A 27,157-nucleotide genomic window follows, 5' to 3' on the forward strand; every position below is an offset into this window, starting at 1 on the left:
AAGGGATCAAATACTTATTTCCCCCACTGTATCTAAGAATAAAACATGGCAACGATATAAAGGAAGTAAACAGATGGAGGTAAATCCAAACATACCCGAACATACTCTTCTAAATAAGGTGAATGTGTCATAAATCTTTATTAAAAAGCTATTAATGGATATGGTATTTCTCTTGTGAAGAGGTATTGACAGAAAAACTTCCAATGGTCCTGACATTACTTTAGATCCTCCTAAAATTATGGAATGTATTCTCAAAACACCCGAAACTCTGCTAACTAATACTTATCAAAATCAAGCCGAATTTTCTAATTCTCTTAATCAGATCCAAATATAACTTCTATCTCTTAAAAACTGTTTGGTTAATTTTGACAATAATAACAGAAAAAATAATCTAAAAATTAGGGGAATTCCGGAATCAATACAGCCCTCTCAATTAAAGAAATTCATCTCTAAAATGGTATCTCAATTATTGCCAAATATAGAGGAAGAGAATTTAGTTGCTAAAATATATAGAATCCCCAAGCCAGACTCCCTACCAACAGGACTTGCTAGAGACATGATTGTGTCTTTTCACTCTCTTTGGATAAGGAATGATCTATTTGCATTAACTAGAGACTCTAAAAAACTCCCATCCCCAGATAATAATATAACCTTGTTGAAGGATCTGTCTAAATTTACGATTCAAACAAGGAAATCCTTTCGGCATATCAACCAAGAACTTTTACGTGCTGTAATAACTTATCATTGGACCCAAACATCATCTTTGCAAGGAAAACAAGGATCAAGAACAATGTCCATCTCATCCCTGGAAGAAGGTCCTGATTTTCTGAGACTACTGGGAATAACAACTCTTTTATGACAACATTGCTCCTTTCCCACATAATGAGTTTCATTCTGCATCTTATTTCTATGTCTTACAATCTGGATTACAATAATATAACATTTCTTCTGATGGCTTATGTTCCTTCTGGATTACAAAAAAATACTATAATCTGACTACACATATTGGATTTACTGATTTTGGATTACAAGTATATACCTTATTGGACTACAAATCACTTTCTTCATGGCCTTTAACTTTCTTAGAACTACAATATATGGTCCTTAATTAGTTAAGAAGAAAACAATTTTCATATTCTTAATACAAATATTTCTTTAAAGACTTAAATATTGTTTTTTCTGGGATGATCCAAATGGGTTATGATTTGTTCACTATCATCGTTTGGAAAGACCAGGTGATGCAAATTTCCCAGCTTTATTAAAACCCAGCCTCCTCTAACATTGTGCCATAAAACAGCAGCCATGGGTTCTTCTAAGCAGCTGCCTAGCACTCTGAAAATGAAAATGGTGGAGGTCCACAAAGCAGGAGAAGGCTATAAGAAGATAACAAAGCATTTTCAAGTTGCCATTTCCCCCGATTTAAATGTAATTAAGAAATGTCAGTTCACAGGAACAGTGGAGGTCAAGATAACGTCTGGAAGTCCAAGCAAAATTTCAGTGAGAGCTGCTTGTAGGATTGCTAGAGAGGCAAATCAGAACCCCCGGTTGACTGCAAAATACCTTCAGAAAGATTTAGCAGACTCTGGAGTTGTGGTACATTGTTCTACTGTTCAGAGACACCTGCACAAATATGGCCTTCATGGAAGAGTAATCAGAAGAAAACCTCTCGTGCAATGTCACCATAAAATTCAGCGTCAGAAGTATACAAAAGAACATCTAAACAAGCCTGATGCATTTTGGAAACAAGTCCTGTGGACCAATGAGATTAAAATATAACTCTTTGATCACAATGATCAAAGGTATGTGTGGAGAAAAAGGGCACAGAAGTTCAGGGAAAGAACATCTCGCCAACCATTAAGCATGGGGGTGGATCAATCATGCTTTGGGGTTGTGTTGCAGCCAATGGCACAGGGAACGTTTCACACGTAGAGGGAAGAATGGATTCAATGAAATTTTAACAAACTCTTGATGCAACCATAACCCCATCAGTAAAAAAGCTGAAGTTGAAGAGAGGATGGCTTCTACAAATGGATAATGATCCTAAACACATATCAAAATCTACAATAGACTACCTCAAATGGCGCAAGCTGAAGGTTTTTCAATAGTCCTCATAGTCCCCTGATCTGAACATCATTGAAAATCTGTGGCTAGACCTTAAAATAGCAGTGCATGCAAGACGACCCAGGAATCTCACAGGACTAGAAGAATTTTCCAAGGGAGAATGGATGAAAATCCCTCAAAAGGAATTGAAAGACTCTTGGCTGGCTACAAAAAGCATTTACAAGCTGTGATATTGTCAAAAGGGGGAGCTACTAGGTACTAACTGTGCAGGGTAACCAAACTTTTGCATTGACCCATTTTCCTTTTTGTCATTTTTAAAGTGTAAAAGATGAATATATATACAGTGGGGGAAATAAGTATTTGATCCCTTGCTGTATTTGTAAGTTTGCCCACTGACAAAGACATGAACAGTCTATAATTTTAAGGGTAGGTTAATTTTAACATTGAGAGATAGAATATTCAAAAAAAAAATTGAGAAATTCACATTGTATAAATTAGATACATTTTTTTTGCATTTTGCAGTGAGAAATAAGTATTTGATCGCCTAAAAACCATTATGAGTTCTGGCTCCTACAGACCAGTTAGACGCTCCTAATCAACTTGTTACCTGCATTAAAGACAGCTGTCTTACATAGTCACCTGTATAAAAGACTACTGTCCACAGACTCAATTAATCAGTCAGACTCTAACCTCTACAACATGGGCAAGACCAAAGAGCTTTCTAAGGATGTCAGGGACAAGATCATAGACCTGTACAAAGCTGAAATGGCCTACAAAACCATAAGTAAGACGCTGGGTGAGAAGGAGACAACTGTTGGTGCAATAGTAAGAAAATGGAAGAAATACAAAATGACTGTCAATCGACATTGATCTGGGGCACCATGCAAAATCTCACCTCGTGGGGTATCCTTGATCATGAGGAAGGTGAGAGATCAGCTTAAAACTACAAAGGGGGAACTTGTTAATGATCTCAAGGCAGCTGGGACCACAGTCACCAAGAAAACCATTGGTAACACATTACGCCTTAAAGGTTTAAAATCCTGTAGTGCCCGCAAGCTCCCCCTGCTCAAGAAGGCACATGTGCAGGCTCGTCTGAAGTTTGCCAATGAACACTTGGATGATTCTGTGAGTTATTGGGAGAAGGTGCTGTGGTCAAATGAGACACAAATTGAGCTCTTTGGCATTAACTCAACTAGCCGTATTTGGAGGAAGAAGAAGGATGAGTACAACCCTAAATACATCGTCCCAACCGTGAAGCATGGTGGGGGAAACATTATACTTTGGGGGTGCTTTTCTGCAAAAGGGACAAGACGACTGCACCGTACTGAAGGGAAGATGGATGGCGTCATGTATCGCCAGATTTTGGCCAACAACCTCCTTCCCTCAGTAAGAGCATTGAAGATGGGTTGTGGCTCGGTCTCCCAGCAAGACAATGATCCAAAACATACAGCCAAGGCAACAAAGGAGTGGCTCAAAAAGAAGCACAGTAAGGTCATGGAGTGGCCTTAATCCAGACCTTAATCCCATAGAAAATGTATGGAGGGAGTTCAAGCTCTGAGTTGCAAAGCGACAGCCTCAAAATCTTAATGATTTAGAGATGATCTGCAAAGAGGAGTGGACCAAAATTCCTCCTGACATGTGCGCAAAACTCATCAACTACAAACAACGTCTGACTGCTGTGCTTGCCAACAAGGGTTTTGCCACCAAGTATTAAGTGTTGTTTGCCACATGGATCAAGGGGGCCCAAACATTTACATGCCACTGTATAAATTAGATTTCATAATGCACATTAAGTAAGTACTAAATATTATGCTCTTGCCCGTTCATTATTATCTTACTATATCTGCAAATATATCCCTGATGTGGCATAGACCCAGCTCTTTAACCATAAGCTTTTGTAGAAATTACTGTAATACGCTTAGAGGGTCATACTTCTAAACTCATAGCACCACAAGTCACTTCTTTTGGAGAATAGTTTATTTAATTATGGTTTTCTGTTTATCCAGAAAAATCATTCCAGATGTGTGTAGAAGAGCAGACATGCTGGGAAAATGCACCCCACAAGGTGTAATGAAGATAAAGCATTCCTGAAATGAATGCACCCAGCAGGGTCGGACTGGGGTGTCTTGGGCCCATAGGGGAAATTAACTCTAGGGGCCCACCTACAGCAATATGCAAATATCTGTTATCCGCTATCCCTGTTATAGTGGAGCATTGACTGGCGGCTCCTGCACATCTACTGTGCGACACTCTAACTGGGATGTACATGATTGCATTAAAGGGCTTCTTTGGTTAAAACTAGTGTTGAGCGAGTATGTTCTGTTAACCCTTTCGCCGAGTATGCTCGGGCGAGCACCGAGTATTTACAGCTGCTCGGTGATATGTTTGAATCACTCCCGTGTGCATGATTTGCGACTGTTTGACAGCTTTATTACATGTGAGGAATGTCTATTTCTTACACATTCCTCACATGTAATAAAACAGTCAAACAGTCGCAAATCATGCACACGGGAACGATTCAAACATATCACCGAGCAGCTGTAAATACTCGGAGCTCGGCCCGAGCATACTCGGAACAGAACATACTCGCTCAACACTAGTTAAAACAAGTTATCAACGATCCATGGGCTCTACAGGATAGGTGATCACTTATTGAGCATTTGTGTCCGAACATTGGAAAACGCACCTATCGGAAGAATGGAGAAGTTTTATCCCTGACAGGACACTTATCCCTATTTTAAAATGCAGCGACAGGTGGGACGTCTGACCGCAGCTCTATTCATTCTCTTAGAGACTTGCAAAAAAGAGCAGCACTCACAGCCACTGAGAGAATGAATGGATCAGTGGTTGCATCTCACATGCAACCACTGATCCAGTCTAATGGGGAGAAAAGCTCCACATTCTGCCGGTGTGCAAGCAGTCAGACCCCCACCAATCAATATTATCACTGATCCTGTGGAGAGGTGATTACTTGTTTTCACCGGAGAACCCCTGTAAGTGCATTTCTGCCGCTCTGGTCCAAGTATTCAATCGCTAAGGCCACGACCCTACTATCAGTATTCGGTCAGTATCCGGTCAGTATTTTTTCTCAGGAGTGGGAGCCAAAACCAGGTGATGAACAATCAGAGAAAGAGCTAATAGAAACAAGTCACCAATTCTGCGTTTATCAACCATTTCTGGTTCTGGCAGCCACTCTTGAGAAAAAATACTGACCAAATACTGATGGTGGGGCTGTGGCCTAATGGAAAAAAATATTTTCCTAGTTAATATCAGCGAGAACAAAATGACCGCCATACACAACACAGTCCACTCTATCAACACCAATAATACCACATACAAAAGGGACAAATATCGCCACACCATGATTAGATCACATATTACCACCACATAGTGACCGAATAATACCACATACAAGGAACAAATATGGCCACACCATGACCAGACCATATATTACCACACCAAAGTGACCAAATACTACAATACTGATCATGAATAAAACCACAATACTAACAACACTGTTATTACCACCAGCGACATTATACATAGGAGCTCTGTATATAGTGTCAGTGTACAGGTAACACAGTGATCACCAGTGACATTATACACAGGAGCTCTGTATATAGTGTATAGGTAATACAGTGATCACCAGTGACATACACGGGAGCTCTGTATATACTATATACACACGTGGTCAACATTGTTGGTACCCCTCGTTTAATGAAAGAAAAACCCACAATGGTCACAGAAATAACTTGAATCTGACAAAAGTAATAATAAATTAAAAATCTATGAAAATGAACAAATGGAAGTCAGACATTGCTTTTCCGCTTCCACAGAATGTTTTAAAAAATGAAACTCATGAAATAGGCCTGGACAGAAATGATGGTACTCAAACGATTGCTGTAACTGTCAATGAGACTTCTGCACCTCTCGACAGGTATTTTGGCCCACTCCTCATGAGCAAACTGCTCCAGTTGTCTCGTGTTTGAAGGTTGCCTTTTCCAGACGGCATGTTTCAGCTCTTTCCAAAGATGCTCAATAGGATTTAGGTCAGGGCTCATAGAAGGCCACTTCAGAATAGTCCAATGTTTTCCTCTTAGCCATTATTGGGTGTTTTTAGCTGTGTGTTTTGGGTCATTATCCTGTTGCAAGACCCATGACCTGCGACTGAGAATAAGCTTTCTGACACTGGGCAGCACATTTCTCTCTAGAATCCCTTGATAGTCTTGAGATTTCATTGTACCCTGCACAGATTCAAGACACCCTGTGCCAGATGCAGCAGACCAGCCCCAGAACATAAAAGAGACTCCTCCATGTTTCACAGTAGGGACAGTGTTCTTATCTTGATATGCTTAATTTTTCCATCTGTGAACATAGAGCTGATGTGCCTTGCCAAAAACTTCCTAGAAGCTTTGTGGCTTGTGAACATGTAGTTTTGCTAATTCCAGTGTGGCTTTTTTATGATTTTTTTCAAAAATGGTGTTCTCCTTGGTCGTCTCCCATGAAGTCCACTTTAGATCAAACAACGACGGATGGTGCGATCTGACACTGATGTTCCTTGAGCTTGAAGTTCACCTTTAATCTCTTTAGAAGTTATCCTGGGATCTTTTGTTACCATTCATATTATCTGTCTCTTTTGATTTGATTTGATTTGATTTGTATATAATTCCACATGTGTTAATTCATAGTTTTGATGCCTTCAGTGTGAATGTACAATTTTCAAAGCCATGAAAATACAGAAAAATCTTTAAATGAGGTGTGTCCAAACTTTTGGTCAGTACTGTATATCCATCCTGCCGTTCCCCCCTGCATATATCCATCCTGACACCCCCCCATTTATCCCTTCTGGCCCCCATATGTCCAGTGTGGCCCCTCCATATATTTATCCTAGCCCATGTGTATCGAGCCTGCCCCCCCACATATCTATCCCAGCCCCCCATGTGTCCAGCCTGCCCCCCCACATATCCATCCTGGCCATCATGTGTCCAGCCTGCCCCGCCCCCCATATATCCGGCCCCCCCATATATCCATCCCCCCCACATATCCATCCTGGCCTCCATGTGTCCAGCCTGCCCCCCCATATATCCATCCTGCCCCCCCTTACCCATGTGTCCAGCCAGGCTCCCCCCTTATGTGTCCAGCCAGGCTCCCCCCCCTTATGTGTCCAGCCAGGCTCCCCCTTATGTGTCCAGCCAGGCTCCCCCCCACTTATGTGTTCAGCCGGCTCCCCCCTTAATGTATCCAGCCAGCCCCCCCTATGTGTCCAGCCGGGCTCCCCCCTCGTGTGTCCAGTTGGGCTCCCCCTCGTGTATCCAGCCAGGGTTCCCCCTTGAGTGTCCAGCCAGGGTTCCCCCTTGAGTGTCTGGCCAGGGCTCCCCCTTGTGTGCCCAGCTGGGCCGCCTCTTGTGTGCCCAGCCGGGCCTCCCCCCTTATGTGTTCAGCCAGGGTTCCCCCTTTTGTGTCCAGCCAGGGTTCCTTGTGTGTCCATCCAGAGCCCCCCTTATGTGTCCAGCCAGGGCTCCTCCTTGTGTGTCCAGCCAGGGCTCCCCCTTGTGTGTCCAGCCAGGGCTCCCCCCTCATGTGTCCAGCTAGGGCTCCCCCTTGAGTGTCCATCCAGGGTTCCCCCTTGAGTGTCCAGCCAGGGCTCCCCCTTGTGTGTCCAGCCATGCCCGCCCTTGTGTGTCCAGCCAGGGTTCCCTCTTGTGTGTCCAGCCGGCTCCCCCCTTGTGTGTCCATCCAAGGTCCCCCCTTTTGTATCCAGCCAAGGTTCCCCCTTGTGTGTCCAGCCAGGGCCCCCCTTGTGTGTCCAGCCGGGTCTCCCCCTTGTGTGTCCAGCCAGGGCTCCCTCTTGTGTGTCCAGCCAGGGTTCCCCTTGTGTGTTCAGCCAGGGCCCCCCCTGGTGTGTCCAGCCAGGGTTCCCCCTTGTGTGTCCAGACAGGGTTCCCCCTTGTGTGTCCATCCAGAGCTCCCCCTTGTGTGTCCAGCTGGGTGCCCCCTTGTGTGTCCAGCCAGGGTTCCCTCTTGTGTGTCCAGCCAGGGTTCCCTCTTGTGTGTCCAGCCAGGGTTCCCTCTTGTGTGTCCATCCAGCTCCCCCTTGTGTGTCCAGCCAGGGTCCCTCTTGTGTGTCCAGCCAGGGTCCCCCTTGTGTGTCCAGCCAGGTCTCCCCCTTGTGTGTTCAGCCAGGGTTCCCCCTTGTGTGTCCATCCAGGGCTCCCCCTTGTGTGTCCAGCCAGGGCTCCCTCTTGTGTGTCCAGCCAGGGCTCCCTCTTGTGTGTCCAGCCAGGGCTCCCTCTTGTGTGTCCAGCCAGGGTCCCCCCTTGTGTGTCCAGCCAGGGTCCCGCCTTGTGTGTCCAGCCAGGTCTCCCCCTTGTGTGTCCAGCCAGGGTTCCCCCTTGTGTGTCAGCCAGGGCTCCCCCTTGTGTGTCCAGCAGGGCGCCCTCTTGTGTGTCCAGCCATGGTTCCCTTTTGTGTGTCCAGCCAGGGTTCCCCCCTTTGTGTCCATCCAGGGTCCCCCCTTGTGTGTCCAGCCAGGGCTTCCCCTTGTGTGTCCAGCCAGGGTTCCCCCTTGTGTGTCCAGCCAGGGCTCCCCTTTTTGTGTCCAGCAAGGCCCCCCCTTGTGTGTCCATCCGGGCCCCCCCTTGTGTGTCCAGCCAGGGTCCCCCCTTGTGTGTCCAGCCAGGGCTACCTCTTGTGTGTCCAGCAAGGCCCCCCTTGTTTGTCCAGCCGGGCCCCCCCTTGTGTGTCTAGACAGGGGCCCATCCCATTCTGTATCCACTCACATACATATACATACACACACATACACACACACAGATACCTCTTACCTTCCTGCTCTCCCATGTGGTGTCCTCTTTCTCGGGCGACTGAGTTGTGCGCCTCCTTCACAGCAGGCGCATGACGATGATGTCATACGCCGGCCGGCGAAGGGAGACGCGCAGCTTCAGCTGCTTCACTGGGACGTGCGCCGCGGCGCTTCAGGTAATGAACGCCGCGTGCGCACGTCCCTGCATACACTGTGCCTGCGCTTTTAAAGGGCCCGTGACCCTTAAAACCGCAGTTTTTTATTTTTTTCATTCTCTTCTCCCCCTCTCCTCTGCAGCAGGGGGCGGGGCCCACCGGGAAAATTCCCGGTACCCCGCCAGCCCAGTCCGACCCTGGCAACCAGTATATTACCTCCAGTATGTAACTGTATACCTGTATCTAGCAGCACATCGTCCTTGTAATCAATATAAGATGGTTTTATAACACACATATACAGCTCTGGCAAAAATTAAGAAACCACTGAACAGTTTTCTATTGGAAAGCATGGAAAGACTGGTGGAAAGCATGCCAAGATGCATGAAAGCTGTGATTAAAAATCATGGTTAGTCCACCAAATATTGATTTCTGAACTGCTCCTGAATTAAAACATGAGTAATTTGAGGTCTGAAAGCACTGTTTCTTTTTTAGTATTTTGACGCTTTATCATTTGCTGATAAGATTGAATTTTATTACAACCCTTATATCAAACTGATACATTCCAAAACTTATACTGTAACATATACCTTGGATTCTTATTGGTCAGTTACTGATCACATGACCAGTGCCATCCAGGTGCCCGTGCGCTCAGTTGACAGTTGAGGAAAGTGACAGTTGGAGTTGACTGGTGATGGTGAAGAAGCTGTCTGAGGACTGTGAGCAGAGCGTTAGTATGGAGAAAGAGGAAGTTGTAGGGAGGAAGAGAGTGAGGAAAAGAAGACACTTGGACTCATCGGCTGATGAGAAGTGTGATGAGGCCAGGGACTGGAAATTCATATTCCCAGTTATGAAGGTCTCAGCAGGAATGCTAGTCTGTCTGACTTCAAAGGACCCCAGGGGAAATGGTGTATTCCCCACAGTCAGGATATGACTTAATTACCATTACGTTACTATGCCGGCTCCAAAAGGCAATTACCAAAAGGATGATATTGCCCAGAATGGCGTTCACAGGGGGTTGGAGGGCCATGTGTTCCCCCCTTCTTCCTGCTGCTTCCAGGTAATCAGCATTAACACAATGGGTACCTGGGCCTGCAGTCTCACCTCAGAGAGGACAAAGTATTTACATCTGCATTTGTTTCCCTTCAATACATCAACCCCTGGGAGCCTCCGTTCGATTCCAGGGTGACAAGCCAGGAGAGAATTGAATACAGGTCAGCTAGGATATATCCCTTTGTAGTGCAAACGCCTATTCCTGACAAGAGTATGGGGGAGCTAATTGAATCATGGCAATGTGGAATAGCTAATTGAATTACCTCTGAAGTCAGGGGAAGCTCCTGTGTTAGATCAATTACCATGCGCACCTTACAATGGGAATATTGCCGGGAAATGGATTATGAAATGTCTGATAGGAGGGAAGAGGAGATTACATGTAAATCGCCTATTTTCTGCCCTGCCCAAGTTACGTATAAATGTGTCCCTCTGTGAGAGAGGAGGGGTCATCTGTTGAGGGTCACCTGTCGCTACAGATGTGCAGAAAGACACAAGGAACCGCCCTGGACCCATGACAGCACCCTTCCTGTTGTGTCCAGAGACCTTTGATGAAAGTGTGGTATGTTCACTTTTATTCCTTTTAATTTTACTGTATCATATTACTGCTTCCTTACTGTATTTGTCCGACTACTGTATATATATATATCTTGTAACCGCTTGTATATATTGTATCTAGCATCGCTCTTTTGAGTAAATAAATATATAAAATTTATAAGCTCGCTTCACATTATCCTAAACCCGGAACTCACGGAAGAGGTGAGTGTTACGGGTCCGGGAGGTGGAACCTCTGAGCTGCAATACAAGGGGGAAGTCCTTGTAAGTAAGCGGGTGACTCCCAGGGAGGGCAAGCAGGTAGTCACAGCAAGTGACGGGGACAGTCTCAGGGTAAGCGGGCAGGTGGTCACGGCAGGTGACGGGGACAGTCTCTGGGAAGACAGGCAGGTGGTCACGGCAAGTGACGGGGGCAGTCTCTGGGTAGATAGGCAGGTGGTCACGGCAAGTGACCGGGGCAGTCTCTGGGTAGATAGGCAGGTGGTCACGGCAAGTGACCGGGGCAGTCTCTGGGTAGATAGGCAGGTGGTCACGGCAAGTGACCGGGGCAGTCTCTGGGTAGATAGGCGAGGCGGGTACCTGACAGGTAGCTGGCGGGCGCTCCCAGGTGAGCGGGCTGACGGAGACAGCAGGTAACAGGCAGGTAACTGGTGGACGCTCCCAGGTGAGCAGTCTGACAGACGAGGCAGGAGACAGGCAGGTGACTGGTGGGCGCTCCCAGGTGAGCAGTCTGGCAGACAAGGCAGGTAACAGGCAAGTAACTGGTGTACGCTCCCAGGTGAGCGGTCTGACTGACGAGGCAGGTAACAGGCAGGTAACTGAAGGACGCTCCCAGGTGAGCGGACTGGCAGACAAGGCAGGTAAGCAGTAGACGCTCCCAGGTGAGCGGTCTGACGGACAAGGCAAGTAACAGGCTGGCAGGCAGGACGAGAAGTCAGGCTAGCAGCGAAACCTGAGGGCTGAAGCACAGGTTAGACACAGTGCAAACAACATAGCTCGGGCACCTCCATTTTGGAGGAGGTGCCTTATAAATGGGAGGTCCTCCGGCAATTGGCCGGGGACTCCATAGGACGCCGCGCGCGGTCCCTTTAAGAGCAGGGGAGCGCGCGCGCGCGCGCCCTAAGCACACTGCGGGGGAAGGAGCGCGTGCCGGAAGCAGCAGGGAGAGAAGCGCTGGAGGACGCCGCGCCAGGAGCGGGGAGGTGAGAGGGACGGCGTCTCTGCCTAGTACAGGGCAGAGACGCCGATGCTACAGTACCCCCCCCTTTAGGCCCCCTCTTTTTTTGGCCAGAAAGAAATTTTTCAAGGAGAAGCGGGGCGTTGATGTTCTCCCTGGGTTCCCAAGTTCTCTCCTCAGGACCAAACCCCCTCCAATCTACCAGAAAAAAGGTCTTTCCTCTTACCCTCTTGGAGGCCAGAATACTCTCTACCTCAAAGACGTCATCAGCGGAAACCGGAGCAGGAGGGGCACCTGGATTATTGGAAAAAGAGTTAAAGACAACGGGTTTGAGGAGAGATACGTGGAAGGAGTTAGGAATCCGTAAGGTGGCCGGGAGTTTTAATTTGTAGGCCACTGGATTTATTTGCCTGAGGATCTCGAATGGGCCGATGAAGCGAGGACCTAACTTGTAGGAGGGTATCTTGAGCCGCACATGTTTGGAGGAGAGCCAAACCTTGTCTCCCGGACGGAATTGAGGCGGATCCAGACGCCTCTTATCAGCATATCTCTTCATCCGCTCGGAGGACAGAAGAAGTGCGGACCTAGTACTCTCCCAAATGGTAGAAAACTCGCTGACAAGAGACTGCGCGGCAGGGTTGTCCACAGAGGCGGAGACAGGAAATGGAATCCGGGGGTGCTGGCCATAGACAACAAAGAACGGGGATTTGGAAGAGGACTCGCTCTCGTGGTTATTGTAAGAGAACTCGGCCCAAGGGAGGAGGTCCACCCAATCAGAATGGTGGGCATTAACAAAGTGCCGGAGATAGCTGGTAAGGATCTGATTGATCCGCTCCACTTGACCATTGGACTGAGGGTGGTAAGCGGAGGAGAAGTCCAGAGTGACGTCCAGCAGTTTACATGTGGCTCTCCAGAAGCGCGAGGTGAACTGAACCCCTCGATCCCACACGATGTGGAGGGGTAGGCCATGAAGACGGAAGATATGGCGGACAAAGTCCTTAGCCAGCTCAGGTGCAGACGGAAGACCAGGCAGGGGAATGAAGTGGGCCATTTTAGAAAAGCGGTCCGCGACCACCCAAATGACAGTACACCCGGCAGAGACAGGAAGATCGGTAATGAAGTCCATAGCGATGTGTTGCCACGGGGCAACAGGTATGGGAAGTGGCAGGAGATGACCAGCTGGTAAGTGTCTGGGAACTTTGTTGCGGCCACAAGATGAACAGGCAGAGACGAAGTCTACCACATCCTTACGCAGGGTTAGCCACCAGTAATGCCGGGAAATGAGTAGGAAGGTCTTCTTTTGGCCGGCATGGCCAGCAAGTTTAGAAGAATGACCCCAGTGAAGAACCTTCTCATGGTCAGGAGGTGCCACGAACGTCTTGCCGGGTGGAAGACGAGTCAAATCCAGGGGGGCCACATTCATCACCTTGGAGGGGTCGATAATGTGCATAGGCTCCTCCTCTTGGTCGGAGGATAGGAAGGATCGGGACAAGGCATCAGCTTTGACATTCTTGTCTGCCGGGCGGAAATGAAGGCTGAAATCGAAGCGGGCAAAAAACAAAGATCACCGAGCCTGACGTGGATTAAGTCTCTGGGCATTTTGGAGATATGCCAGGTTTTTGTGATCCGTGTAGATGATCACGGGGTATAGAGCCCCTTCAAGCAGGTAACGCCACTCCTCCAGCGCCAATTTAACGGCTAACAGTTCTCGGTCTCCAATGGAGTAATTGCGCTCAGAGGAGGAGAAGATTTTAGAGAAGAAGCCGCAGGTGACCATTCTCCCGGAAGAAGACTTTTGGGTGAGCACCGCTCCGGCTCCAGAGGAGGAAGCATCAACCTCCAGGTAGAACTGTTTGTTGCAGTCCGGACGGTGCAGCACAGGGGCAGAGGAGAAGGCTTGCTTCAGTGAAAGGAGGGCCTCCTCAGCTTTGGGTGGCCATACCTTGGGATTTGCTCCCTTACGGGTGAGCGCAGATATGGGCGCAGTCCGAGACGAGAAGTGAGGAATGAAGAGACGATAGTAATTAGCAAAGCCCAGGAATCGCTGTATAGCCTTCAAGCCCTCCGGACGGGGCCACTTTAGGACAGCAGAGAGCTTCTCGGGATCCATTCGCAAACCTGTCTGGGAGATAACATAGCCGAGGAATGGAAGAGAGGTCTGCTCAAAAAGGCACTTCTCGTATTTAGCATAGAGGTGGTTCTGCCTGAGCCTCAGCAGAACCTGACGAACATCCCTCCAGTGTGAGGGTAGATCCGGAGAGAAGACCAAGATGTCGTCCAGGTATACCACCACGCAGGAGTAAAGAAGGTCACGGAAGATGTCGTTGACCAGTTCTTGGAAGACGGCGGGAGCATTGCAGAGACCGAAGGTCATCACACGGTACTCATAGTGTCCGTCTCGGGTATTAAATGCCGTTTTCCACTCGTCTCCCTGACGGATACGGACCAGGTTATACGCTCCACGTAGATCCAGCTTGGAAAAGATCCTGGCGCCTTTAAGGCGATCAAATAACTCAGAGATGAGCGGAAGGGGGTATTTATTTTTAACCGTGATCTGATTGAGTCCTCTATAGTCAATACAGGGGCGTAGTGAGCCATCCTTTTTTTGACAAAGAAGAATCCGGCTCCAGCCGGGGAAGTAGACTTCCGGATGAATCCCCTGGCCAGATTCTCCTCTATGTACTCAGACATGGCCCGGGTTTCGGCCGCAGACAACGGAAAAATACGCCCACGGGGTGGAGTGGCGCCAGGTACCAGGTCGATCGGGCAATCATATGGCCTATGAGGTGGCAATGTCTCTGCTTCCTTCTTACCAAAGACGTCAGCATAGGTCCAGTAAGGAGCCGGAAGACCGGGTAAATTAGCTGGGGTAGGTGGAGGACGAACCGGACGAACCGGAACCAGGCAGGTCTTATGGCAGACTGGCCCCCAGCGGAGTACTTCACCAGAATGCCAGTTCAACATGGGTTCATGTGTCTGGAGCCAAGGTAGACCTAGCAATAGGGAGTGGGAGAGTCCGGGCAACACATGGAAGGAGATTACCTCAGATAGCAGCATTCCCACCTGCAGGGTTATGGGTTCCGTGGCGAGCAGGATGGTCACCGGAAGGAGTCTTCCATCCACAGAGGCGACCGACAAAGGTTCAGCCAGAGACTTGGTGGGAATGCGGTATTTCTCGACCAGGGACTGGGAGATGAGGTTTCCAGCGGATCCAGAATCCAGGTGGGCGAGTTCAAAGTGACGGTTCTCTCCCCAGGAGATAGATACAGACAAAGTCAGGGTTGGAGAGGATTTATTTTTGTCTAGGACGACCTCTCCGAGCGGTCCTAGACACTGGAGTTTCCCGGCCTCTCCGGGCAGGAACGAATCAGGTGCTCCTTACTGCCACAATAGAAGCAGCTCCCCTCGGCTCGGAGAGACTCTTGGCGAGATTTGACCATCTTGGTCTGGTCGACCTGCATGGGCTCGGGTGAGTGCGCCCGGGGAGTGACAGAAGAGGAGACAGGTTTCTGGAAAGTAGGAGCTAGGCGGGGAAACCTTCTCTCACGGGTGGACTCTTTGGTGCGTTCTTGAAACCGGATGTCAATCCGGGTAGCCAGTGACACCAGGTCATTCAGGGTGGTAGGAATATCCCGACCGGCGAGCTCATCTTTAATCCGACCGGAAAGGCCCTCCCATAAGACGGACACCAGGGCCTCATTATCCCAAGCAAGCTCAGAAGCGAGGGTGCGGAACCGTATGGCATATTGGCCCATGGTGAGACTCCCTTGACGGAGACGTAGCAAAGAGGAGACAGATGAGGTCTTTCATCCCGGTTCATCAAAGACTCTCCGGAAAGCAGTGAGGAAAGACGACAGGTTGGACACCAGGGGATCCCCTCTCTCCCACAGGGGGTTAAGCCATGCCAGTGCCTCCCCAGTGAGATGGGACATGATGAATGCCACTTTAGCCCGGTTGGAGATAAACTGGTGAGCCAAGAGTTCAAAGTGCAGGGTGCACTGGTTTATGAAGCCCCGAGCTTGAGCGGGGTCGCCTCTGAAGCGAGGAGGTGCAGACAGCCGGGGTCCGGGGCAGGATGCCATGGTATTGGTGGGCAGTGGCGCTGCCGGGGTGCGAGTCGTGACACTAGCGGTGGTTGCTGGTGGAGCAGTCAGTGTGTCCAGGCGGGAGTTGATATTCCGCAGGTGGTTCAGGATGGACTCCTGCTGGGATCTCTGACAGGAGACTTCATGGTATAGGTCAGAGAGCGAGGGAGCTTGGGTGCCACCGGGTTCCATGGCCCGAGCTAACTGTTACGGGTCCGGGAGGTGGAACCTCTGAGCTGCAATACAAGGGGGAAGTCCTTGTAAGGAAGCGGGTGACTCCCAGGGAGGGCAAGCAGGTAGTCACAGCAAGTGACGGGGACAGTCTCAGGGTAAGCGGGCAGGTGGTCACGGCAGGTGACGGGGACAGTCTCTGGGAAGACAGGCAGGTGGTCACGGCAAGTGACGGGGGCAGTCTCTGGGTAGATAGGCAGGTGGTCACGGCAAGTGACCGGGGCAGTCTCTGGGTAGATAGGCAGGTGGTCACAGCAAGTGACCGGGGCAGTCTCTGGGTAGATAGGCAGGTGGTCACGGCAAGTGACCGGGGCAGTCTCTGGGTAGATAGGCAGGTGGTCACGGCAAGTGACTGGGGCAGTCTCTGGGTAGATAGGCGAGACGGGTACCTGACAGGTAGCTGGCGGGCGCTCCCAGGTGAGCGGGCTGACGGAGACAGCAGGTAACAGGCAGGTAACTGGTGGACGCTCCCAGGTGAGCAGTCTGACAGACAAGGCAGGAGACAGGCAGGTGACTGGTGGGCGCTCCCAGGTGAGCAGTCTGGCAGACAAGGCAGGTAACAGGCAAGTAACTGGTGTACGCTCCCAGGTGAGCGGTCTGACTGACGAGGCAGGTAACAGGCAGGTAACTGAAGGACGCTCCCAGGTGAGCAGACTGGCAGACAAGGCAGGTAAGTAGTAGACGTTCCCAGGTGAGCGGTCTGACGGACAAGGCAAGTAACAGGCTGGCAGGCAGGACGAGAAGTCAGGCTAGCAGCGGAACCTGAGGGCTGAAGCACAGGTGAGACACAGTGCAAACAACATAGCTCGGGCACCTCCATTTTGGAGGAGGTGCCTTATAAATGGGAGGTCCTCCGGCAATTGGTCGGGGACTCCTTAGGACGGCGCGCGCGGTCCCTTTAAGAGCGGGGGAGCGCGCGCGCCCTAAGCACACTGCTGGGGAAGGAGCGCGTGCCGGAAGCAGCGGGGAGAGAAGCGCTGGAGGACGCCGCGCCAGGAGCGGGGAGGTGAGAGGGACGGCGTCTCTGCCTAGTACAGGGCAGAGACGCCGATGCTACAGTGAGGAAGGATCAGGGGCACGTGGCTCCGATCGGTTTGTGACAAGAAGTCTTCAAGGTCTTCAAGGAAAAAGCCCAAAAGGAGGGGAAGAAAGAGAAAGATGTCTCCTACCCCAGAGATGGAGTGAGGTATGAGGAATTCTTTGCCCAGAATGGAGGATTGAAGAAAAGAAGATATTTGGACTCATCGGCTGATGAGAAGTCTTCAATCAGAAACCCCAAAAGGAGGGGAAGAAAGAGGAAGAATCCAGACTCAGTAAGGAAGACATCTGCCATCCCAGAGATGGAGTGAGTGGATGAAGACATTGCCCAGAGGAAAGGACCGAAGAACAGAAGGATCAACCTGGACTGTTCAAAGGAAAGAAAGACATCAATCATCAAGACCAATATTAAGAAGAAAGAAGACCTGGGAGGCTCAGGTATGAAGAGAAATGTAAGTGGTATTATAGGAAAAGTTATTGTATATGTTTTATACAACCACATGTAGTCCAGGGATAAAGTCAGCAAAATAATTCCAAATTTACCTTTATAATGAAAAATTACCAAAACCAGTTTTATATTAGAGGAGATGATTATAGGGATTGTAGGCAGCTTACCAATATAAAATGGTCAACGTTATCTGTTCCCAAATCATGATGAAATGTTCTTATCCTTGTGTAATATATATACAGAAAGCTACACAACAATGTAGTATTCAAATAAAATAATTGTTTATTAATTATCAAATTAAAATCAGAAAAAGGATAAAAACAACAGGTGGAAAAACAAGGCAGGGTATAGATAATATATACCACAAATACTGGAAGCGGTAAAATATATGTAGTGATAGTACACTTCGGTAGAGGAAAAGTCACAAGAATACACAACAAACCAAAGACAATTCAATTTTCCATCACATACTAAATAATATAATGCATAGACAAGGCCCCTGGATTTTCTAAGTAAATGTGGCAGTGCCTGGTTGTATGTAAAGAACCCAAACTAATATGACAACTACAGTGGTCCATGGGAAGCAGTATACTATTGTCAAATACAAAGTGCACTGATAAAGTGACAGTGCATGTGAAAGATAGCAGTATGTTGTTGCAATGACAGTGTGAATTATAAGCAAGAAATGACCAGAGGTAGATGGTAGAAATGAAAAAGGCAGAAAGTGTTGTAACTAAAGTGCCAATGTGCTGCTAAAGTGACAGTGCATGATAGCAGCAAAAGGGTACAAAGTGTACTAGCTGGAGTAGCAATGCATCATTAAAGTGACAGTGCATAATGGCATAATAACGCAATGGTATATAATAGAAGTAACTTGCATACCGCAATAAATCAATAGAGTGGTGTCCACGCAGCCTTGGTCCCCACGCGCGTTTCGCCAGCAGAGGGGCTTTAACGAGGGATGCCTCAGTGCACTTTGTATTTGACAATAGTATACTGCTTCCCATGGACCATTGTAGTTGTCAGTTATATTTGTTTGGGTTCTTTACATACAACCAGGCACTGCCATGTTTACTTAGAAAATCCAGGGGCCTTGTCTATGCATTATATTATTTAGTATGTGATGGCAAATTGAATTGTCTTTGGTTTGTTGTGTATTCTTGAGACTTTTCCTCTACCGAAGTGTACTATCACTACATATATTTTACAGATTCCAGTATTTGTGGTATATATTATCTGTCCCCTGTCTTGTTTTTCCACCTGTTGTTTTTATCCTTTTTCTGATTTTAATTTGAGAATTAATAAACAATTATTTTATTTGAATACAACATTGTTGTGTAGCTTTCTGTAGGTATATTATGTGTTTCATGACTACACAATAGTCTCCATTACCCATTTTTTGTGAATTGTTGTTATCATTGTGTAATGTCCAGGTTCAGTTCTGCTGAGATTTACCACAAGACATGGAAAATGCTGACACCTTTTTAAAGGGAATCTGACAGCAGTTTTGTGTTACCCTATCTGAGAGCAGCATAATATACATAATATACTAATGATGTACCACTCATTGGGCTACATGGTATAATTTTGATAAAATCACAGTTTTATCTGCTACAGATTTACCAGTTCTCTGAATGCTGAGCTCTGTATAACCCTGCTAGCATAACTGACTGGCAGCTTTCTGTTTGTGTACCCTTTGCATAGGCAGAAAGGTCCCAATCAGTGGTGGGGGCGGGGTTATACAGAGCTCATGAATATGGATGACTACCTGTCAGCAGTCCTCTAGTGATAATCTCCTGCTGATAAAACAGTGATTTTATCAAAACTGCAGAAAGCATCCCAATAAGTGACACATTTCTTTTTATATACCATATATCTATATATCACTATATATATCTCTCAGATTAGGTGTCAAAACCTTGGTGACATAGCCCCTTTAAATGCTGCAGTGCCTGAAATAAAATAAAACACACATCCCTCTTGGAATGGCACCATTCCAGTGATGTTGGCACTGAGTCTCTTGGTAAATATGTTTTTACTTTATTTGGGGCACTGTAGCATTCCAGAAGGGGTTGACCTGTAGTGGACAACCCCTTAAATGACTTTATCTGCAGAAAACGGTCCAATAAGTTGCCAAATTTGTGCAAATGTAAGAATGTTGTAATCTCCTTCTCTACTCCCCACTCATCTCCTCTTCCCACAATTGCATACAGGATTTTTCCTGTGCATCCCCCCCTACTCTGGAACTCTATGCCCCAACACATCAGACTCTCGCCTACCGTGGAAACCTTCAAAAGGAACCTGAAGACCCACCTCTTCCAACAAGCATACAACCTGTAGTAACCACTACTCCACCACATCGCTGCACCACCAGCTCTACCCTCACCTACTGTATCCTCACCCCTCCCTCGTAGACTGTGAGCCCTCGCGGGCAGGGTCCTCTCTCCTTCTGTACCAGTCGCTGACTTGTATTGTTCATGATTATTATACTTGTCTTTACTATGTATACACCTTCTCAAATGTAAAGCGCCATGGAATAAATGGCGCCATAATAATAAATAATAATAACAATCCTAGTGATACTTGTAAAGGATTATCCGTCTCTTAGGAGGTTTATTTCATGAGCATTGCAGTTGCTTCTCAGCACCATACGCCGTACATTTAGAAATCCTTCTAGCTGCCTTGTGTACCAGCTGATGTCTGCGTTATCCTCTATATTAAGGTCTTCTCTTATATGGTTCCTGTAATGCAGACTACATTACCCATAGTGCTTAATTCTCATCAGTTGTTCTTGATCCCATCTCCTGACAGCAGTGGTAGATCAGTGACATAGAGCTGCAGTCCCCTGATGTATAATGCAGGGTCTCAGAACCTCATTTATCAAAACTGTTTGATAGATTGTGTTTGTTGTCCATAGCAACCAATCAGAGCTCAGCTTTCATTTCTCAACCTGCTTTGGTAAAATGAAAGCTGATCTCTGATTGGTTGTTCTGGGTAAAGTGGACAGACCTACTGTAAGGCAGATTGCACACGTTGTGTTTTTGCTGCATTTTTTTCGTTGCAGATTTGTCACAAAACCTGAAGCTTTTCCAGATGCCAGCAAAGTGAGTGAGAATCCTGAAGTCTCTTGCACATGTTGCTTATTTGTGACTTGCAGATTTGGTGCAGATTTAAATCTGCAGAATGTCAATGCTTTCAGTGTTTTTCCTGTATATTTCACCCATACTAATGATTAAGGAAAAATCTGCACCAAAAACACAAGTAAAAAACGCAGCAAAAAATGCACGTTTTTGCCATGGTGTTTTTCTTGCCAAAAGATGCAGACATTTCTGCACCAAAAACTTAATGTGTGCACATAGCCTTAGACAGGTTTGATAATGCCTTATGTGACGTGGCTTCAGCCGGTCTCCCCTACTATGTCACTGCTCACTTATATAAACTAAATGAAAGCTGCTCTATGATTGGCTGCTATGGCAGCAAAGACAGGATTTCTTTAGACAAGTCTACAAACATATCTGTAGCCGCATGGGAGGATGTACAGAGCGACCAGGAGGCTGAAGAGGGAAGAGTCTGAGCTGCAAGGAGGGATTTGATAGGTTATGAGGTCATTGTACAGATCACATGACGTCAGAGACTGACTTCCTGTCAACACATTTGTACATGTACTGGAATAGCTGTCAGACTGGAGATCACATGACCCAATGCCCTATAATGAAGGGGGATGTTTATATATAACTGAGGTGGGATGAAATAAAACACTTCTGGACGACCCCTAGATCATACAGTACAGACCAAAAGTTTGGACACACCTTCTCATTTAAAGATTTTTCTGCATTTTCATGACTATGAAAATTGTACATTCACACTGAAGGCATCAAAACTATGAATTAACACATGTGGAATTATATACTTAACAAAAAAGTGTGAAACAACTGAAAACATGTCTTATATTCTAGGTTCTTCAAAGTAGCCACCTTTTGCTTTGCTGACTGCTTTGCACACTCTTGGCATTCTCTTGAAGAGCTTCAAGAGGTAGTCACCGGAAATGGTTTTCACTTCACAGGTGTGCCCTGTCAGGTTTAATAAGTGGGATTTCTTGCCTTATAAATGGGGTTGGGACCATCAGTTGTGTTGTGCAGAAGTCTGTTGGATGCACAGCTGATAGTCCTATTGAATAGACTGTTAGAATTTGTATTATGGCAAGAAAAAAGCAGCTAAGTAAAGAAAAATGAGTGGCCATCATTACTTTAAGAAATGAAGGTCAGTCAGTTCGAAAAATTGGGAAAAATTTGAAAGTGTCCCCAAGTGCAGTTGCAAAAACCATCAAGAGCTACAAAGAAACTTGTTTACATGAGGACCACCCAAGGAAAGGGAGACCAAGAGTCACCTCTGCTTCTGAGAATAAGTTTATTCGAGTCATCAGCCTCAGAAATCGCAGGTTAACAGCAGCTCAGATTAGAGACCAGGTCAATGCCACACAGAGTTCTAGCAGCAGACACATCTCTTCAACAACTGTTAAGAGGAGACTTTGTGCAGCAGGCCTTCATGGTAAAGTAGCTGATAGGAAACCACTGCTAAGGACAGGCAACAAGCGGAAGAGACTTGTTTGGGCTAAAGAACACAAGGAATGGACATTAGATCAGTGGAAATTTGTGCTTTGGTCTTATGAGTCCAAATTTGAGATCTTTGGTTCCAACCACCGTGTCTTTGTGCGATGCAGAAAAGGTGAACGGATGGACTCTACATGCTTGGTTCCCACTGTGAAGCATGGAGGAGGAGGTGTGATGGTATGGGGGTGCTTTGCTGGTAACACTGTTGGGGATTTATTCAAAATTGAAGGCATACTGAACCAGCATGGCTACCACAACATCTTGCAGCGGCATTAGGTTCCATCCGGTTTGCATTTAGTTGGACCATCATTTATTTTTCAACAGGACAATGACCCCAAACACACCTCCAGACTGCGTAAGGGCTATTTGACCAAGTAGGAGAGTGATGGGGTGCTACGCCAGATGACCTGGCCTCCACAGTCACCAGACCTGAACCCAATCGAGATGGTTTGGGGTGAGCTGGACCACAGAGTGAAGGCAAAAGGGCTAACAAGTGCTAAGTATCTCTGGGAACTCCTTCAAGATTGTTGGAAGACCATTTCCGGTGACTACCTCTTGAAGCTGATCAAGAGAATGCCAAGGAGTGTGCAAAGCAGTTGTAACATACCTGGCGGCATCCTTGCATAGTGGTCCATCTCCCACTGTGCAAGAGCGCGCACTTGATCTCCAGTCCAGAATGTCTCTTTGGCTTCCCTCCATGCTGTCTGTTTGCCTCTGTGTCTGCTGCTTAAGGGCGGCGCCCGATCACTTCCTGCTTTTTGTACCTGCTGCAGGCACACCCCTTGTGCGTCCTCAGCCTATTGCTGTCTGTCACCTGGTATTTAAACCAGCTGCAACAATTAACCCATGCCTGAGCATCTTGCCCTGTCAGTTGGCTTTTGTCTCTGATATGCCAAGTCCTGTCTATGTTACCTGTCTTGCAGTATCTGTTCCCATGTCTGTACTGTGTCTTATCTGTGTACCTTAACCTGCAATCTGTACTCATTCCTTGCCTGTTCGTTCCGCCTTCCTGGAGGCTGTATTTCCAGGCCAGTCTGAACACGCTCCTTGCCTGTTCGTCCCGCCTCTCTGGGGGCTGTATTCCCAGACCCGCTCCTGTATCCCGCTGCAGTGTCGGTCTCTCCGTACACTCAGTTCCAGTCTGAACTCTCTCCTATCTTTTACCTGTTTTTTCTCTATGTCCGTTCCTTTCCTTTTTCTGCAGAGTCTGAACTCGTACCTAACTCCTGCTCGTTGTCACTGTACTTCCGTTTGTGAGTTTGTGGTCCTCTCGCTACTTCTCTGCAAGTACCCTGTGGGTATCTGGTTCTGCCTTTCCTTTCTAGTCTGTTCCGTGTGAACAGAGCCCTGTTCCCTCTGCGTCTGCGGTTTTCGCTTTGCTCTGCCCTGTCCGCCGCGTCTGCGGTTTTCGCTTCGCTCAGCTCTGTCCGCCGCGTCTGCGGTTTTCGCTTTGCTCAGCTCTGTCCGCCGCGTCTGCGGTTTTCGCTTTGCTCAGCTCTGTCCGATGCGTCTGCGGTTTTCGCTTTGCTCAGCTCTGTCCGCCGCGTCTGCGGTTTTCGCTTTGCTCAGCTCTGTCCGCCGCGTCTGCGGTTTTCGCTTTGCTCAGCTCTGTCCGCCGCGTCTGCGGTTTTCGCTTTGCTCAGCTCTGTCCGCCGCGTCTGCGGTTTTCGCTTTGCTCAGCTCTGTCCGCCGCGTCTGCGGTTTTCGCTTTGCTCAGCTCTGTCCGCCGCGTCTGCGGTTTTCGCTTTGCTCAGCTCTGTCCGCCGCGTCTGCGGTTTTCACTTTGCTCGGCCCTGTCCGCCGCGTCTGCGGTTTCGAATTTGTCTCCCAGTCTGTACTGGACCCTACCCAGCCTGCGCTCTAGTCTGCCTGTTCCTGTATTCCCCGGTGTGGGTCAACAGCCGTGTCCGGAGTCTGACCTGGAGTAGACCCTGGTTCCTCTGCTCAGTTCCTCCCTGGTGCACTGGCGTCGTATGCATCGGGCAGATACTTAGTTATGCCCCTCCAGGCACTCTCCGGTTCATGGCACAGTGGAATCACTACATAAACACGCACACGCCAGTCAGTTCGGGCGTGTGCATTACAGCAGTCATCAAAGCAAAAGATGGCTACTTTGAAGAACCTAGAATATAAGACATATTTTCAGTTGTTTCACACTTTTTTGTTAAGTATATAATTCTACATGTGTTAATTCATAGTTTTGATGCCTTCAGTGTGAATGTACAATTTTCATAGTTATGAAAATACAGAAAAATCTTTAAATGAGAAGGTGTGTCCAAACTTTTGGTCTGTACTGTATATTTCTGGGCGGTCCACTCATTACTCTGCATTGACGTTATAAAACGTCAGTGGAGTGTAAGCAGCTTCCACAAGATCGTGAAGCTGTGGGATGGGGAGCAGGCTGTCATACACAGCCAACCAAAAAAATTGACCAGCACATCCAAACTAGTGTGTACAGATGCGACAATGATTCTAAAAGAAAATATAGCTGCACTCTGAAATACTAGTAATAATACATTTCGAAAATTGGAACGGCATTACTGTCATAGAAAATAGGTAAACGCTACATTATGTACATATGGAATATTAGAAAAAATGGAACTGCAATATTGCTATAGAAAGATTACAGTAAAAAAAAGGGACTTAGCGCATAAATTGGGCAGTATATGAGAGCCCAACAACCATTGTCAAGGCGTACCTCATTGTTGGATCCCTGTCCTGGTAAGACACCTCTCCTGGACTACAAAGCCTAAAACTTATGGGGTAGGAAGGAACCAGCTAATTCACACCACCTAAGGCTGATGGGAGTGGGAGCACAAATGGTATAGGAGTTTGCTACAAACAGAAAAACTGACCAGCACATCCAAACTAGTTTGTACAGGTGCTAGCTACGTTATTTTTACTGTAACTTTTCTATAGCAATATTGCAGTTATATTTTTTCCAATATTCCATATGTACATAATGTAGTGTTTACCTATTTTCTATGGCAGTAATGCAGTTCCAATTTTTTAAATTTATTATTCTTAGCATTTCAGAGTGCAGCTATATTGTCATACTCTGCCAGACTTCCCAGACAGAGGGTAAAACATACTTACCATCTCCATAGCTGTATACACAGTGCTAAACCAGCACTTTTATATACTGATTAAGAAGAGATTAGGAAGCACTAACCATGTTTTCTCCCCCTGATCCAGGAAATATGATGTGATCGCTAGGTGCAGGGAAGGAACAGGAGCTGTTTGGTTGTAGATCAAGTCAGCTTTGCCATGCAGGCAGGAGGCTGAAATTCCCCTGTAACTGGGGCTAATAAACCAGCTTCAGTTACAGGGAAAATTAGAAATAACAAGAATATTAACCACTTCGCGCCAGAGCCTGTTTTTGCCTTCGTGACCAGGCCAATTTTTTCAATTCTGACCACTGTCACTTTATGAAGTAATTACTCTGGAACGCTTCAACCGATTCCCCTGATTCTGAGATTGTTTTTTTGTGACATATTGTACTTCATGATAGTGGTAAAATTTCTTCAATATCACTTGCGTTATTTGTGAAAAAATCGGAAATTTGGCAAAAATTTTGAAAATTTTGCAATTTTCAAACTTTGGATTTTCATGCCCTTAAATCAGAGAGATATATCACACAAAATAGTTAATAAATAACATTTCCCACATGTCTACTTTACATCAGCACAATTTTGGAACCAAAATTTTTTTTTATTAGGAAGCTATAAGGGTTGACCAGCGATTTCTCATTTTTCCAATAAAATTTACAAAAACATTTTTTTAGGGACCACATCTTATTTGAAGTGACTTTGAGGGGCCTTTATGACAGAAAATACTCAAAAGTGACACCATTCTAAAAACTGCACCCCTCAAGGTGCTCAAAACCACATTCAATAAGTTTATTAACCCTTCAGGTGTTTCACGGAATTTTTGGAATGTGGAAGGAAACAATGGACATTTAACTTTTTTTCACAAAAATGTTACTTTAGACCCAATTTTTTTATTTTCACAAGGGTAACAGGAAAAAATGGAATACACAATTTGTAGTTCAATTTCTCATTAGCGCGCTGATACCCCATATGTGAGGGAAAACCACTGTTTGGGCGCACTGCAGGGTTTGGAAGGGAAGGAGCACCATTAGACTTTTTGAATGTAAAATTTGTTTGAATAATTAGCAGACGCCATGTTGCGTTTGGAGAGCTCCTGATGTGCCTAAACAGTGGAAACCCCCCACAAGTGACACCATTTTGAAAACTAGACCCCTTAGGGAACTTATCTAGATGTGTGGTGAGCACCTTGAACCCCAAGGTGCTTCACAGAAGTTTATAATATTGAGCCATAAAAATAAAATTTTCACATTTTTCCCACAAAAACATTTTTTATCCCTAATTTTTCACTATCATAAGGGTAATAGAATAAATTGCACCAGGAAATTTGTTGTGCAATTTCTCCTGGACACGCCGATACCCAATATGTGGAGGAAAACCACTGTTTGGCCGCACGGCAGGGTTTGGAAGGGAAGGAGCGCCATTTGACTTTTTGAATGTAAAATTTGCTTGAATAATTAGCGGACGCCATGTTGCATTTGGGGAGCCCCTGATGTGCCTAAACAGTGGAAACCCACCATAAATGACACCATTTTAGAAACTAGACCCCTTAGGGAACTTATCTAGATGTGTGGTGAGCACCCTGAACCCCCAGGTGCTTCACAGAAGTTTATAATATTGAGCCATAAAAATAAAATTTTCACATTTTTCCCACAAAAACATTTTTCATCCCTTAATTTTGCATTATCATAGGGGTAATAGGATAAATTGCACCATGAAATTTGTTGTGCAATTTCTCCTGAACACGCCGATCCCCCATATGTGGAGGAAAACCACTGTTTGGGCGCACGGCAGGGTTTGGAAGGGAAGGAGCGCCATTTGACTTTTTGAATGTAAAATTT

Source organism: Phyllobates terribilis, unplaced genomic scaffold, assembly GCF_046119375.1.
Source record: "Phyllobates terribilis strain yellow unplaced genomic scaffold, ASM4611937v1 Scaffold_1__5_contigs__length_1240528914, whole genome shotgun sequence".
Classification (NCBI taxonomy): Eukaryota; Metazoa; Chordata; class Amphibia; order Anura; family Dendrobatidae; genus Phyllobates; species Phyllobates terribilis.